The sequence below is a fragment of the Narcine bancroftii genome, chromosome 5 (genome assembly GCF_036971445.1).
Source record: "Narcine bancroftii isolate sNarBan1 chromosome 5, sNarBan1.hap1, whole genome shotgun sequence".
Lineage (NCBI taxonomy): Eukaryota > Metazoa > Chordata > Chondrichthyes > Torpediniformes > Narcinidae > Narcine > Narcine bancroftii.
This window is the reverse complement of record NC_091473.1, coordinates 13,109,439-13,123,490: the sequence shown is the minus strand read 5'-3', so window position 1 is coordinate 13,123,490 and position 14,052 is coordinate 13,109,439. Positions and strand designations below refer to the sequence as shown.

Sequence of the window (14,052 nt, the reverse complement as noted above, 5' to 3'; positions counted from 1 at the left end):
TCTAATTCTAAGCGCACATTAGAATTAACGTTCTTTGGTTCACAGTCCAATCTCACTGGTAGCAGGCAATGCTTATACTATGCACAGAAGTTAACATTAATAAAGTTCACCAGGCTTTGGTGCTTAAAGGTAAATGGTTACCACTCAGAAGGGTTCTTGTCAGTTTTCAGAGAGAGAGTTTTTCTTGTTCCAGGATCCACAACTGATTCCTTTTTAATCAGCCACTCCAGTGTCTTGCTGACAAAACTTGACCCCTTCAGGATTCTCCAGATGATAACCTCTTTCTTTCAGGTCACCACAGAGATCCTTTCTGTTTCTCCTATTCCAAGGGAAACACCGGACAGCCAGTCAGTCCTCTCCTTTGACCAAGCTGTCTTCCAAAGTTTGCCACTCTGGAACCAATGTCTGTGTGTGTGTCTCTCTCTCTCTCTCACTCCCTCCAACTTTAAGAGCAACCTGTTTTTTTTTCTCCTCTCTGCCTGCAAAGATCACATGACCTTCCAGAAAGTAAATGCTCTTTTCCAGACAAAGCTTTTTTTTTGAAATTTTTTATTTTTCACACCATAAACCACATTGATCAAGATACATACATTTTCCTTTTCAAATATATACAGTGTCATTTTCTCCCCCCCCCACCTCTTCCCATCCCACCCTCCCTACCTCCCCTCCCATTCATTTCAACTACAGAATCTAAGATACATTAAACCAGTCAAACAATGTTGTCACTCAATAAAAATAAACAAGAAATTCCACTGAGTCAATTCTTTTCATTTCCTTCTCCTTCTGTCATTTTAGGTGGTAGATGTCGCCGGTAGGTTTTCTCTATTGTGTTTCATGTATGGCTCCCATATTTGTTCAAATATTGCAATATTATTTCTTAAATTATATGTTATTTTTTCTAATGGAATACATTTATTCATTTCTATATACCATTGTTGTATTCTCAAGTTATCTTCTAATTTCCAGGCTGACATAATACATTTTTTTGCTACGGCTAGGGCTATCCTAACAAATTTTTTTTGTGCACCATCCAAATCAAGTCCAAATTCTTTGTTTTTTATGTTACTTAGGAGGAAGATCTCTGGGTTTTTTGGTATATTGCTTTCTGTAATTTTATTTAATATCTGGTTTAGATCTTCCCAAAATTTTTTCACTTTCTCACACGTCCAGATTGCATGAATTGTTGTTCCCATTTATTTTTTACAACGAAAACATCTGTCAGATACTGTTGGGTCCCATTTATTTAACTTTTGAGGTGTAATGTATAGCCTGTGTATCCAGTTATATTGTATCATACGTAACCTCGTGTTTATTGTATTTCTCATAGTTCCAGAGCATAACTTCTCCCATGTTTCCTTCTTTATCTTTGTTTAAATCTTGTTCCCATTTTTGTTTAGTTTTACCATTTGTTTCCTCATTCTCCTTTTCTTGCAGTTTAATATACATATTTGTTATAAATTTTTTGATTATCATTGTATCTGTAATCACATATTCAAAATTACTTCCCTCTGGTAACCTCAGACTGCTTCCCAATTTGTCCTTCAAGTAGGATTTCAGTTGGTAGTATGCCAACACTGTATCTTGAGTTATATTTTTCCTTCATTTGTTCAAAGGATAGTAATTTATTTCCTGAAAAACAATTTTTTATTCTTTTGATCCCTTTTTTCTCCCATTCTCTAAAGGAAAGGTTATCTATTGTAAAAGGGATTAACTGATTTTGCGTCAGTATTAGTTTTGGTAATTGGTAATTTGTTTTATTCCTTTCTACATGAATCTTCTTCCAAGTATTGAGCAGATGATGTAATACTGGAGAATTCCTACATTGTACCAATTTTTCATCCCATTTATATAATATATGTTCAGGTATCTTCTCCCCTATTTTATCTAGTTCTAATCTAGTTCTAATCTAGTCCAATCTGGCTTTTCCCTTGTTTGATTAAAAATCTGATAGGTATCTTAATTCTGCGGTTCTATAATAATTTTTAAAGTTTGGCAATTGTAAGCCTCCTTGTTTATACCATTCTGTTAATTTATCTAGTGCTATCCTCGGTTTCCTCCCTTTCCATAAAAATTTCCTTATTATTTTCTTTAACTCCTTGAAGAATTTCTCCGTCAAGTGTATTGGCAATGCCTGAAATAGGTATTGTATCCTTGGGAAAATGTTCATTTTAATACAGTTTATCCTTCCTATTAGTGTTAGTGGTAAGTCTTTCCAATGCTCTAAGTCATCCTGTAATTTTTTTCATTAGTGGATAATAATTGAGTTTATATAGATGGCCGAGGTTTTTATTTATTTGTATACCAAGGTATCGTATTGCTTGCATTTGCCATCTAAATGGTGATTCTTTCTTAAATTTTGAGAAATCCGCATTATTCATTGGCATTGCTTCACTTTTATTTGCGTTAACCTTGTAACCCGACACTTCTCCATATTCCTTCAATTTCTTATGTAATTCTTTTATTGATAATTCTGGTTCTGTTAAGTATACTATAACGTCATCTGCAAATAAACTGATTTTATATTCCTTGTCTTTTATTTTTATCCCTTTTATTTTATTTTCTGTTCTTATCAATTCTGCTAGTGGTTCTATAGCTAACGCGAACAATAAGGATGATAGTGGGCATCCCTGCCTTGTTGATCTGCTTAAGTTAAATTGCTTTGATATATATCCATTTACTGTCACTTTCGCCAATGGCCCCTTATATAATGCTTTAATCCAATTAATATACTTCTCTGGTAAACTGAATTTTTGTAATACTTTGAATAAATAATTCCATTCTACTCTGTCAAAGGCCTTCTCTGCGTCTAAATCAACTGCTACTGTTGGAGCTTTATTCCCTTCTACTGCATGAATTAAGTTAATAAATTTACAAATATTGTCTGTTGTGTGTCTTTTTTTAATAAATCCAGTTTGGTCTAGATTTACTATTTTAGGTATATAGTCGGCTAATCTGTTTACTAATAGTTTAGCTATTATCTTATAATCTGTGTTAAGTAAAGATATTGGTCTATATGACTCTGGTGCGAGAGGATCTTTCCCTGTCTTTGGTATTACTGTAATTGTTGCTGTTTTGCATGAATCTGGTAAGCTTTGTGTTTTATCAATCTGGTTGATTATTTCCAGGAGGGGAGGAATTAATAAATCTTGAAATGTTTTATAGAATTCTATTGGGAATCCATCCTCTCCTGGTGTTTTATTATTTGGTAGTTTTTTTATTATCTCTTGTATTTCTACTATTTCAAATGGTTCTGTTACTTTATTTTGTTCCTCTATTTGTAATTTTGGTAGTTCAATTTTAGTTAAAAATTCATCTATTTTGTCTTCTTTCCCTTCGTTTTCAGTTTGGTATAATTGTTCGTAGAATTCTCTGAAGTTTTCATTAATCTCCGTTGGATTATATGTGATTTGTTTGTCTTTTTTCCTTGATGCCAATACCATTCTCTTAGTTTGTTCCGTCTTAAGCTGCCATGCTAGAATTTTGTGCGTTTTTTATCCCAGTTCATAATATTTCTGTTTTGTCTTCATTATGTTCTTCTCCACCTTATATGTTTGTCATGTTTCATATTTTATTTTTTTATCTGCCAATTCTCTTCTTTTAGTTGTGTCTTCCTTCATTGCTAATTCTTTTTCTATATTTAGTATTTCCCTTTCCAACTGCTCTGTTTCCTGATTGTAGTCCTTCTTCATCTTGGTTACATAACTTATTATTTGCCCTCTGATGAACACTTTCATTGCGTCCCATAGTATAAACTTATCTTTCACTGATTCCGTATTTATTTCAAAGTACATTTTAATTTGTCTTTCAATTAATTCTCTAAAATCCTGCCTTTTAAGTAGCATGGAGTTTAATCTCCATCTATACATTCTTGGAGGGATGTCCTCTAACTCTATTGTCAATATCCGGGGTGAATGGTCCGGTAATATTCTAGCTTTATATTCTGTTTTTCTTACTCTGTCTTGCATATGAGCTGATAACAGGAATAGGTCTATTCTTGAGTATGTTTTATGTCTACCCGAATAATATGAATATTCCTTTTCCTTTGGATCTTGTTTCCTCCATATATCCAAAAGTTGCATTTCTTGCATCGATTTAATTATAAATTTGGTTACTTTGTTCTTTCTGTTAATTTTTTTCCCAGTTTTTATCCATGTTTGAATCCAAATTAAGGTTGAAATCCCCTCCTATTAGTATGTTCCCTTGCGTGTCTGCTATCTTCAAAAAAATATCTTGCATAAATTTTTGATCTTCTTCGTTAGGTGAATATACATTGAGTAAATTCCAAAACTCCGAATATATCTGACATTTTATCATTACATATCTCCCTGCTGGATCTATTATTTCCTCTTCTATTTTAATTGGTACATTTTTACTGATTAATATAGCTACTCCTCTAGCTTTTGAATTATATGACGCTGCTGTTACATGTCCTACCCAATCTCTCTTTAATTTCTTGTGCTCCATTTCAGTTAAATTGTTTCTTGCACGAATGCTATATCAATTTTTTCTTTTTTCAGTAAATTTAGCAGTTTCTTCCTTTTGATTTGGTTATATATTCTGTTAATATTTAAAGTCATATAGTTCAATGTAGCCATTTCATACTTTGTTTATCTTTCCTTTCCGTTTCCTCATCATCACCTTTCCTTCTTATCCATTTCTGCTTTCTTTATTAGAACACTTTATAAGACAACATTTCTAAAACATCAAACATTTCCCTTATTCTCCTATCTGAAGTTCCTTTAACCCCACTATCCCCTCCCCTTCCTGAGTTGCCCTTTGTCCCTTGTCGGGCAACCACATCTCCCCTTGCTTCCTCCGGATCCAAGAATAGTCTGTTTTGCTGCCCTGGAATAACTATTTTAAGTACCGCTGGGTACTTTAGCATAAATTTATATCCTTTCTTCCATAGGATCGTTTTTGCTGTATTAAACTCCTTTCTCTTCTTCATGAGTTCAAAACTTATGTCTGGATAGAAAAAATTTTTTTGACCTTTGTATTCCAGTGGCTTTTTGTCTTCTCTTATTTTCTTCATTGCTTTCTCCAATATATTTTCTCTTGTTGATTATCTTAAGAATTTTACTAAAATGGATCTTGGTTTTTGCTGTGGCTGTGGTTTCGGGGCTAATGTTTTATGTGCCCTTTCTATTTCCATTTCTTCCTGTAATTCTGGTCTTCCTCGGACCCTGGGGATCCAATCTTTTATAAATTCTCTCATATTCTTGCCTTCTTCATCTTCCTTAAGGCCCACTATCTTTATATTATTTCTTCTATTATAATTTTCCATTATATCTATCTTCTGAGCTAACAGCTCTTGAGTCTCTTTAACTTTTTTATTAGATTCTTCTAATTTCTCTTTTAAGTCCTCTACTTCCATTTCTATGGCTGTTTCTCGTTCTTCCAACTTATCCACTCTTTTTCCTATATCTGGCATGACCATCTCTAATCTATTCATTTTTTCTTCTGTACTTTTTATTCTTTTTATTTCACTAAATTCTTGTAATTGCCATTCTTTTACTGATTCCATATATTCTTTTAAAAAAAATATATCCATTGTCTTGCCCTTCCCTTCTTTTTCCATTTCTCTATGTTCTTCTTCTTCTTCCTCTGGGTTGGTCATCTATTGTTTCCTTGTTTTCTTTTTACTCTCTTCTTTCTTGTTCTCATTGTTTTCTATGTCCTCTTCCTGTTGTTGTGTTGCAGCTGTCATCCTCAGCTGTGGAGATTGACTCCTCAGCTGTTCCCCCCTCCCGTCAGTGTGTTTTTTTTCATGCGTGGTTGCGCACTTTTACTAGGCTCCGCGAGCCATTTTTGTAGTCCCGAGCTCGGGACTTCCACTGACCTTAGGGAGCGGGCTTCTCTCTCCGCGGCGGGCCTCCTCGGACAGGTAAGGCCTTCACCTTCTTCCGACGTTCTTTCTTCTTCTCTTCTTCCCGTTGCTTTTGACTTTTCTTTCTTCGCTGTCATTTTCTTCCCACCTTTACTTTTACTTTGTTTTAATTTTTATTCTTGTACCTTTGTGTTTTGTGTATTTTTTTAAACTTTTCCGGAGAGGGCTGGAGTTCCCTGACTGGCCACCACTCCATCACGTGACTCCCCCCCAGACAAAGCTGATACTACCTGTTACATTTGTTGCCTTTTCAAACAGTCCATCATGAGTCTGAGCCTCTTGCAAAAGCTCCTGCAAAAATTCTGTTTTAAAGTGATTATGTGTGACCTTCTCTAACAAACCTTTCCCAATTTATCTCCCAAACACCTTTATGTACTCTGTCACACTACAAATATACTTTCAAAACTACATTCATTATCTGAGATTATCTTAAAGTTCAAATTTAATATCAGAGTACATACATGACATCATATAAAACCCTGAGATTCTTTTCCCTGCGGGCCAGGCAGATTTCTACTGAGTGAAATTCAAAAGTCTGTATACGCTGTGATTGCAGTAAAAACACCAAAATGCTGCAGGAACTCTGCAGATCTTTTCAGTTTCCATAAAAAGAAAATGCAAACCAGCCATTCACAATGGGGCCCACAGCACAATCTAGTAAAAGTCTTGATTTCATTTTGCCTCACATAACATAATTTTTTTAATGTTTTTTAATGTAGTCAATAGGAGAGAAATACAGAAGAAACAAAACTGGTCTGCTTCACAGAGAATGGGGCCCATAAACTACAAGCAGAGGGGTGGGAGCATAGCCAAAAAAAGATAAAGAATGGCTGGTGTAAACTGTACTCAAGAAAAAGATACGTATACAAAAGAGAGAACTAATTATTCAGTAATAAATAATGTGTAAAGTAATAATCTTTAAATGAGTCTCTAATTGAGTTAGTTATTTAAGAGTCTGATGGAGGAGGGGTAGCACTGTTTCTGAACCTGGGGGCGCAAGTCTTGTGACACCTATACCTCTTTCCTGAAGGTAGCAACGAAAACAGACCATGCTGGGTGGTGTGGATCCTTGAGGGTCAGCGCCAAGGGGGGACATCCATGGGCATTCCCCCCCCCCAAACAAGTCGCGACCATCGCTCTCCATCAAACCTGCCCCCACTCCCTCCCACGTCACTAGTGTCTAGAGTGATGACTGCTAGTGACTCTCCACTCGCCCCCGGCCACATCACTAGCTTATGTCAACCATCAGTAGTGTCTAGTGATGCTTCACGCAATAAAAGCAGCACCCTCGTCTCCTACGTCGGAGGGGTGGATGTGTTAATGTTCGTCAGCAGGTAGGTCCCACCATCCAATAGCAACTCTCCCTGTCCCTCCATGAGTGTTCCACTGTGCCCCCCTCTAACACACTAATGCCCCCCCTCTAACATTCATTCTGGCGCCAACCCTGGGATCCTTGATGATTGCTGCAGCTCATTGATGGCAGCGTTCCCTGTAGATATTCTCGATGGTGTGGAGAGTTTCGCCTGGGCAGTATCCACTACCTTTTGCAGGGCTTTCTGCTCAGTAGTATTGGTGCCCCCATACCAGACCATGTTGCAGCCAGTCAGCACACTTTACACTATATATCTACACAAATTTGCCACGGTTTCCGATGTCATACTGAATATCTGCAAACTTATGAGGAAGCAGAGGCGCTGACAACATTTCTTCATGATGACATTAGTATGTTGGGTCCAGGAAATATCATCCAAAATAGTAACTTCCAGGAATTTAATTTGCTTACCTTCTCCACCTCTGATACCCCAATGATCACCTCTGTTCCCTTCCTAAAGTCTACAATCAGCTCCTTGGCTTTGATGACATTGACTGCGAGATTATTGTTAGTATATCATTCAGCCAAATTTTCATTCTCCCTCCTGTATGGTGACTTATCACCCTTTTTGATATAGCCCAGTACCATCAGCAAATTTGTAAATGGTGTTGTCATAGCGAGTCACACAGTCATAGATGTATAGCAAATAAAGCAATGTGATGCTCCAGGGCAGATGGAGATTGTGGGGGAGATGTTCTTGCCAATCTCACTGATTGGGGTCTGGAGGTGATAAAATCCAGGATCCAATTAATACAGTGGGATATTGAGGCCCAAGTCTTGGAGTTTGCTGATTAGTTTTGAGGGGATGATCAGTTAGAATCCCAAACTGTAAAGAATGCGAACATTGGGATGGTGTCAGAGATCAGTTATACCTGATACAGGAATTCATTCAAGTGCCAAGCTTTCTATGTATGAGCAAGGATGTTTGACAATGTAATTAATTCTGGCTGTGCCTCATACTGTCTAAACTCATCCATTTTCATAAGTGGATATTGATCTGGTAGAAAAAGGAAACTCAACTAATGCTTTTTCCTCTAATCAGGTCACTGTAGATTTCTTTCATCTTTTAGTTACATACATGAGTGTATTCTGTCGCTCTCTTATTTAAGGTTATGATACCATATAGAGTCATACATATGGAAACAGACCCTTTGGCTCAATTTCCACATGCTGATCAAAATAACTCACTGACATTAGTTCCCCCCTGCCTGTGTTTGGCCCATATTCCTCTAAATTCCATCTATCCATGCATCTGTCCAACTTTCTTTTTCTTAATCATTACAGTGGTACATGTATAAACCATCTCCTGCAACAGCCAATTCCATACCTGCCACCCTCTGTGTAAAAATAAAGTTATCCCTCAAGTTCCTGTGAAAGCTCTACCCCTCACCTTAAACTGTGTCCTCTGGTTACTGATTCTCCTACTCTGGTCAAAAGACTCTGCATTTTCTACACCTCTATGAGATCATCCCTCATCCTCTTGCACTCCAAGGACCAAAGCCCTAGCCTGCTCACCTCTCCCTATAGGTCAGGCCCCTGAGTCCTGGCAGCATCCAAATGGTCACTAATACAATAAGCTCTTTAAATTGACAACTTGTTGTCTCTCCAGAGATCAATATTTTTGCACTGTTACGAGCCCAAAGGACCCCAAAACCCAGCAGCAATAGACATTCACAAAGACAAGTGGCTTTCAAAACAAAAGTTATTTTTAATCAACTTCAAACATGAAAATAGAATCAAACATTAACTTCTCTATACTTAACTAACCCAAATTAACCCCCTTCTAATTCACGTGTATGCAATGTGTGTGTAAATTCAAGAAAAGTTCTTTGGTTCACAGTTCAATCTCACTTCTTCCAAGTTCTCTGGTTGCAGGCAATCACCATACTGTGCACAGAATTTAACCTGTATAAAGTTCACCAGGCTTGGTGCTTGAAAGGTAAATGTTTACCGCTCAGGAAAATTCTTGTAGGGTTTGCAGAGAGAGATATTTGTTGCTCCACCATTTCCACAACTGAAGTATCACCACTAGTCACCTCAAGATCTTCTAGATGGTAACCTCTTTCTTCAAGCTACCACATAGTTCCATTCCTTCCTCTATTTCAAGAGAAACATCAGACGGATAGCACGTCCAGCCATCTACTGCTTTGGAACTTGCTTTCATCAGTTTCAAACAGTTTTCCCTGGATTGCACTTTTCATTTACTTTTCAGTGTCCCACACACTGACTGAGCTGTTAACTCAACTCTCTCTCTCTTCCAACTGAAACTCCAAAGAGACCATGTGACTCATGTCTTGCAAAACTCCCAGCTTCCTGAGCAAAACAACAGGAGATCTTTCTTCTGCTCCCATCTTTTGTTAGATAAATAAAATCCAGGAGTGACCTTTCTATGAGCACTTTGCAGAAAGGGTACTGATGACAGCGTGACTCCAGCAAGACAATGGTCAAGCATTTTATGATATCAGTTCAATTAACACCTACTTGTGAAAGGTGCTTACATTCTCCAGCGATCCTGCAATGTGAATTCTTCAGTCTTTCAAATAAGATCTGTTTTAAAATGTGTCAATGTATGTGACCTACTCTAAATCTTATAAATTCTCCCCAAATATTAATATTGTTACAGCACTTGCCTAGGTGCTTTAAGATGGATTAATTTAGAAAACAAATTACTAAAAAGTATTCTCTTCTTTCGATACTTGGAGCACCTTTACCTTTTTTGGCTTCCAATTAACTAATAATTTTGTTGTAAGACATACATTGAGAATTTGGTTTCAATTTAGGAAACATTTTGGTTCAATATTTCGGTTACCATCAATGGTCAAATTTAGGAATCCATTACTTTTTAGATTTCTTTATTCATAAAATCTAAATTATCAATTATCTACTATATTTAAAATACCTAAACATCACTTTTTTCATTATTTACAGGTTAGGAGCTTCTTGAATTCTTTAATTTTTACGGTCCATCAAGACTTGGAACCTATTATGATCGGGAAGATTTATAATTTAGTAGTAGTAAGCTTTATTGGTCACTTTTTAATAAAAAAAAGAAACAACATTTCCCTGAACCCACGGTGCTATATAAAAACAACATAGCAACTACAAATAGCGGAACAGAAGTACCAGGTCCCAAAGAGGCCACTGTGAACTGTACCGCTATCTTGGGCCCTTCGTCACACTATATCCCCGCAGGACAGTGAGATATCACAGAATTAAACTCTTACACATCTCCAGTTACACACAGCTACTTAAAATGTATATTAAAAAGTGCCACAATGTATTGATTTTCAGAGGATGGGCCAATGGTTACAGAAGAGACAGGTTGAAGTATGTCTTTATATGTTAAAATGTCCACTGGAGACCATTCACCCTATCCAAAGAGGCCACTGCAGGCTACTACTATGCTCACATCAAGGCCAGGTTTACCAGCGTCTGCTAGACTCTGGATGTTAAATTGTCTTTTTTAAAGGAAACCACCTCACAAATCGCCATCTCTCAAGGTTGAAGCCATGGCATCTTCCCCACGAGGCCCCCACGACCCTGTGCATGCATCCTCAAGAACAATGAACTGAGTACACCTAGGGACACCTCCTCTAGCTCTGCCACTCCAAAAAGCTCGGTACACCTCCAAACCTGATCATGAACAGATGTTATCAATCCTTTATGATCAACTTTTAAGTTCTAGGGATAGTTTCCTGAACAGAATCAAAAAACTATGGGAAATAGATTTTCAATGATTAATCTCTGAAACTGCATGGGACTCCATTTTGAAGTGAGTGCACTCATCCTCTCTTTGTGCTAGACATTCATTATTACAATTTAACTGGGCCCACTTTTCCAAAGTCCAAATTGGCTAAATTCTATTCTGATTTTTTTTTTCTAAATGAGATAAATGAATAACTGAAGAGGGTACACTGCATCATATGTTCTGGTTATGTCCTTCTCTCTCCAATTTTTTGGAAGGTGTATTCCATACTTTGTCTTTAGTTCTTAACATTAATTTGACTCCAAATCCTTTTCTTGCTTTTATTTTTGGAATAAATGAGCCAATGGGTCTAATATTGACTGCTTCACAATCCCAAGTAGTTGCCCTCGCTTCCCTTATCACTAGAAGGGCTATATTAATGAGATGGAAAGATGCTGTCCCTTCCACTCATATTCAATGGTTAATTGATATGATGGCATGTCTGACTTTGGGGAAAAAAATAGATGTTCCACTACTGAAATGATTCTTAACTTTTGTTTCCTTATGTGGTTCTTAATTTTCAAAATTTGTAAGATTAATTAACTGTTGGTTTTGGACCCCATTGATTACTATTTTTGTTATCAGGCAGTGGACTGTTTGTGTTTAGCCAAGCAGCCACTGAAGGGAGGTGAATGATAATAAGTACAGTTTTTTTTTCAAGTTTTTTTAAAAGGTTTTCAATGTAATTTGTTAATACTTTATCTAGTATCACGTTCCTATGTAGCTTTTACTTGACAAAACTAATAAAAATATTGAAAAAGAAGCACTTGCCAAGGCTTTTTGCTGATCTAACTAAGTAAAGCTTCTGCAGTTACATTAAAAGTTATGATGACTTTATAGGAGAGTCTATTGTGACAGGAGAGTTTATTGTCATATACATAAATTCATTGTACAGATAAATCAACTACAATAATGTAAACAAAATGACCACGCGCACAATGAAACAAAAAATATAAATAGATAAATAAATATTTATAGTTGCTGTTGGTGAAAAAAATGTTATTTTTCAAGGGTGCATACAAATCTTTTATAGGCCTGGAGAAATTTATGGTTATGGCAAGAGGGAGAGGTTCAAAATCCTGATAGCTATTGGTGTGGGGGTGGGGGAACTGCTCTTGAACCTAGAGATGCTGAACTTCGGGCTTCTGAAAATTCTGCCTGAAGGTATCAGCAAGAAGTCTTTGTGAACAGGATGATGAGGATTCCTTCTTGAGGCAATGACAAGAGATTGATACCTGGGTTGTATTTGGCTATGTTTACCACTTTGTGCAAACTTCTTCATTCCTTTCATCATACTTTCCAAAGTGCACCTGTAGAAGTTCAATAAAGTATTTGTCAACATACCAAATTTCCTCAGACCTCTTAGAAAGTAGAGGCATTGGTGATTCATTACTTCCAGGAGAGGAGGAATTAATAACTCTTTAAATGTTTCATAAAATTCTATTGGAAATCCATCCTCTCCTGGTGTTTTATTGTTCGGCAGATTTTTTAATATATCCTGTACTTCCTCTACTTCAAATAGTTTTATCAGTTTGTTTAGTTCCTCTTCTTACAATTTTGGAAGTTCAATTTTAGCTAAAAATTCTTCTATTTTTTTCATCTTTCCCTTCATTCTCAGTTTGGTATAATTGTTCATAAAATTCCTTAAAGTTTTAATTAATCTCTGTTGGGTTATATGTGATTTGTTTGTCCTTTTCCTTGATGCCAATACAGTTGTTTTAGCTTGTTCTGTTTTAAAGTGCCAGGCTAATATTTTGGTTTTTTTTTTCTCCCAATTCGTAATACTTTTGCTTTGTATTCATTCTGTTCTTCTCCACCTTGTACGTTTGTAATGTTTCGTATTTTAACGTTTTTGTCCGCCAATTCTCTCTTTTTCTTTATATCATCCCTTTTCACTAGTTCCTTTTCTATACTTGCCATCTCCCTTTCTAACTGCTCTATTTCCCGATTGTGTTCCTTTTTCATCTTAGTTACATAACTTATTATCTGTCCTCTAATGAAGGCTTTCATTGCGTCCCATAGTATAAATTTATCTTTCACTGATTCTATGTTTATTTCAAAATATGTTTTAATTTGGCGTTCAATAAATTTCAATAAATTCCTGCCTTTTAAGTAGCATGGTGTTTAGCCTCCATCGATATGTTCTTGGTGAGATGTCCTCCAATTCTATTGCTAATAACAGGAGTGAATGACCTGAAAGTAGTCTAGCTTTACATTCAGTTTTCCTAACTCTCCCTTGAATGTGGGCCGACAACAAAAACATATCAATCCTTGAGTATGTTTTATCCCTACTCGAATAATATGAATATTCCTTCTCTTTTGGGTGTTTCCTCCTCCATATATCCATAAGTTTCATTTCCTGCATTGATTTAACCATAAATTTGGCCACTTTATTCTTTTTGCTTGTCTTTTGTCCAGTTTTATCCAACAATGGATCCAAATTAAGGTTAAAATCCCCTCCTATCAATAGATTTCCTTGTGTGTCTGCAATCTTCAAAACAAAATCCTGCATAAATTTTTGATCCTCATTGTTAGGTGCATATATATTGAGCAAATTCCAAAATTCTGAGTATATCTGACACTTTATCATTACATACCTCCCTGCTGGATCTGTTATTTCCTCCTCTATCTTGATTGGTACACTTTTGTTAACTAATATGGCTACACCTCTAGCTTTTGAATTATATGATGCTGCCGCTACGTGTCCTACCCAGTCTCTCTTCAATTTGTTATGTTCCACTTCAGTTAGATGCGTTTCCTGCTCAAATGCTATATCTATTTTCTTTTTTCAGTAAATTTAGTAGCCTCTTCCTTTTAATTTGGTTATGCATTCCAAATTCCAAATGTATATGTCTATAATCATATAGTTCAATGTGGCTATCTTATATCTTGTTTACACCTCTTTTCCACCTCATCGCCACCTCCATCCTCCTTTTTCCCATTTTTATCTTTTAGTTTTACCTTTTTAAACTCAATGTATGATAACACATTTAAAACATAAAATACTCCAACAATTTCCACACCCAATAACACCTTAACCTCAAATGC

At 36.3% G+C, this 14,052-nt stretch overlaps 1 protein-coding gene across 23 annotated transcripts in view; it reads left to right on the top strand.

Annotated features, from left to right (window-relative positions):
• The window catches only part of dock3 (dedicator of cytokinesis 3), a 939,092-nt gene that overhangs the window by 865,646 nt on the left and 59,394 nt on the right, over positions 1-14,052 (top strand). The window lies entirely within an intron of this gene.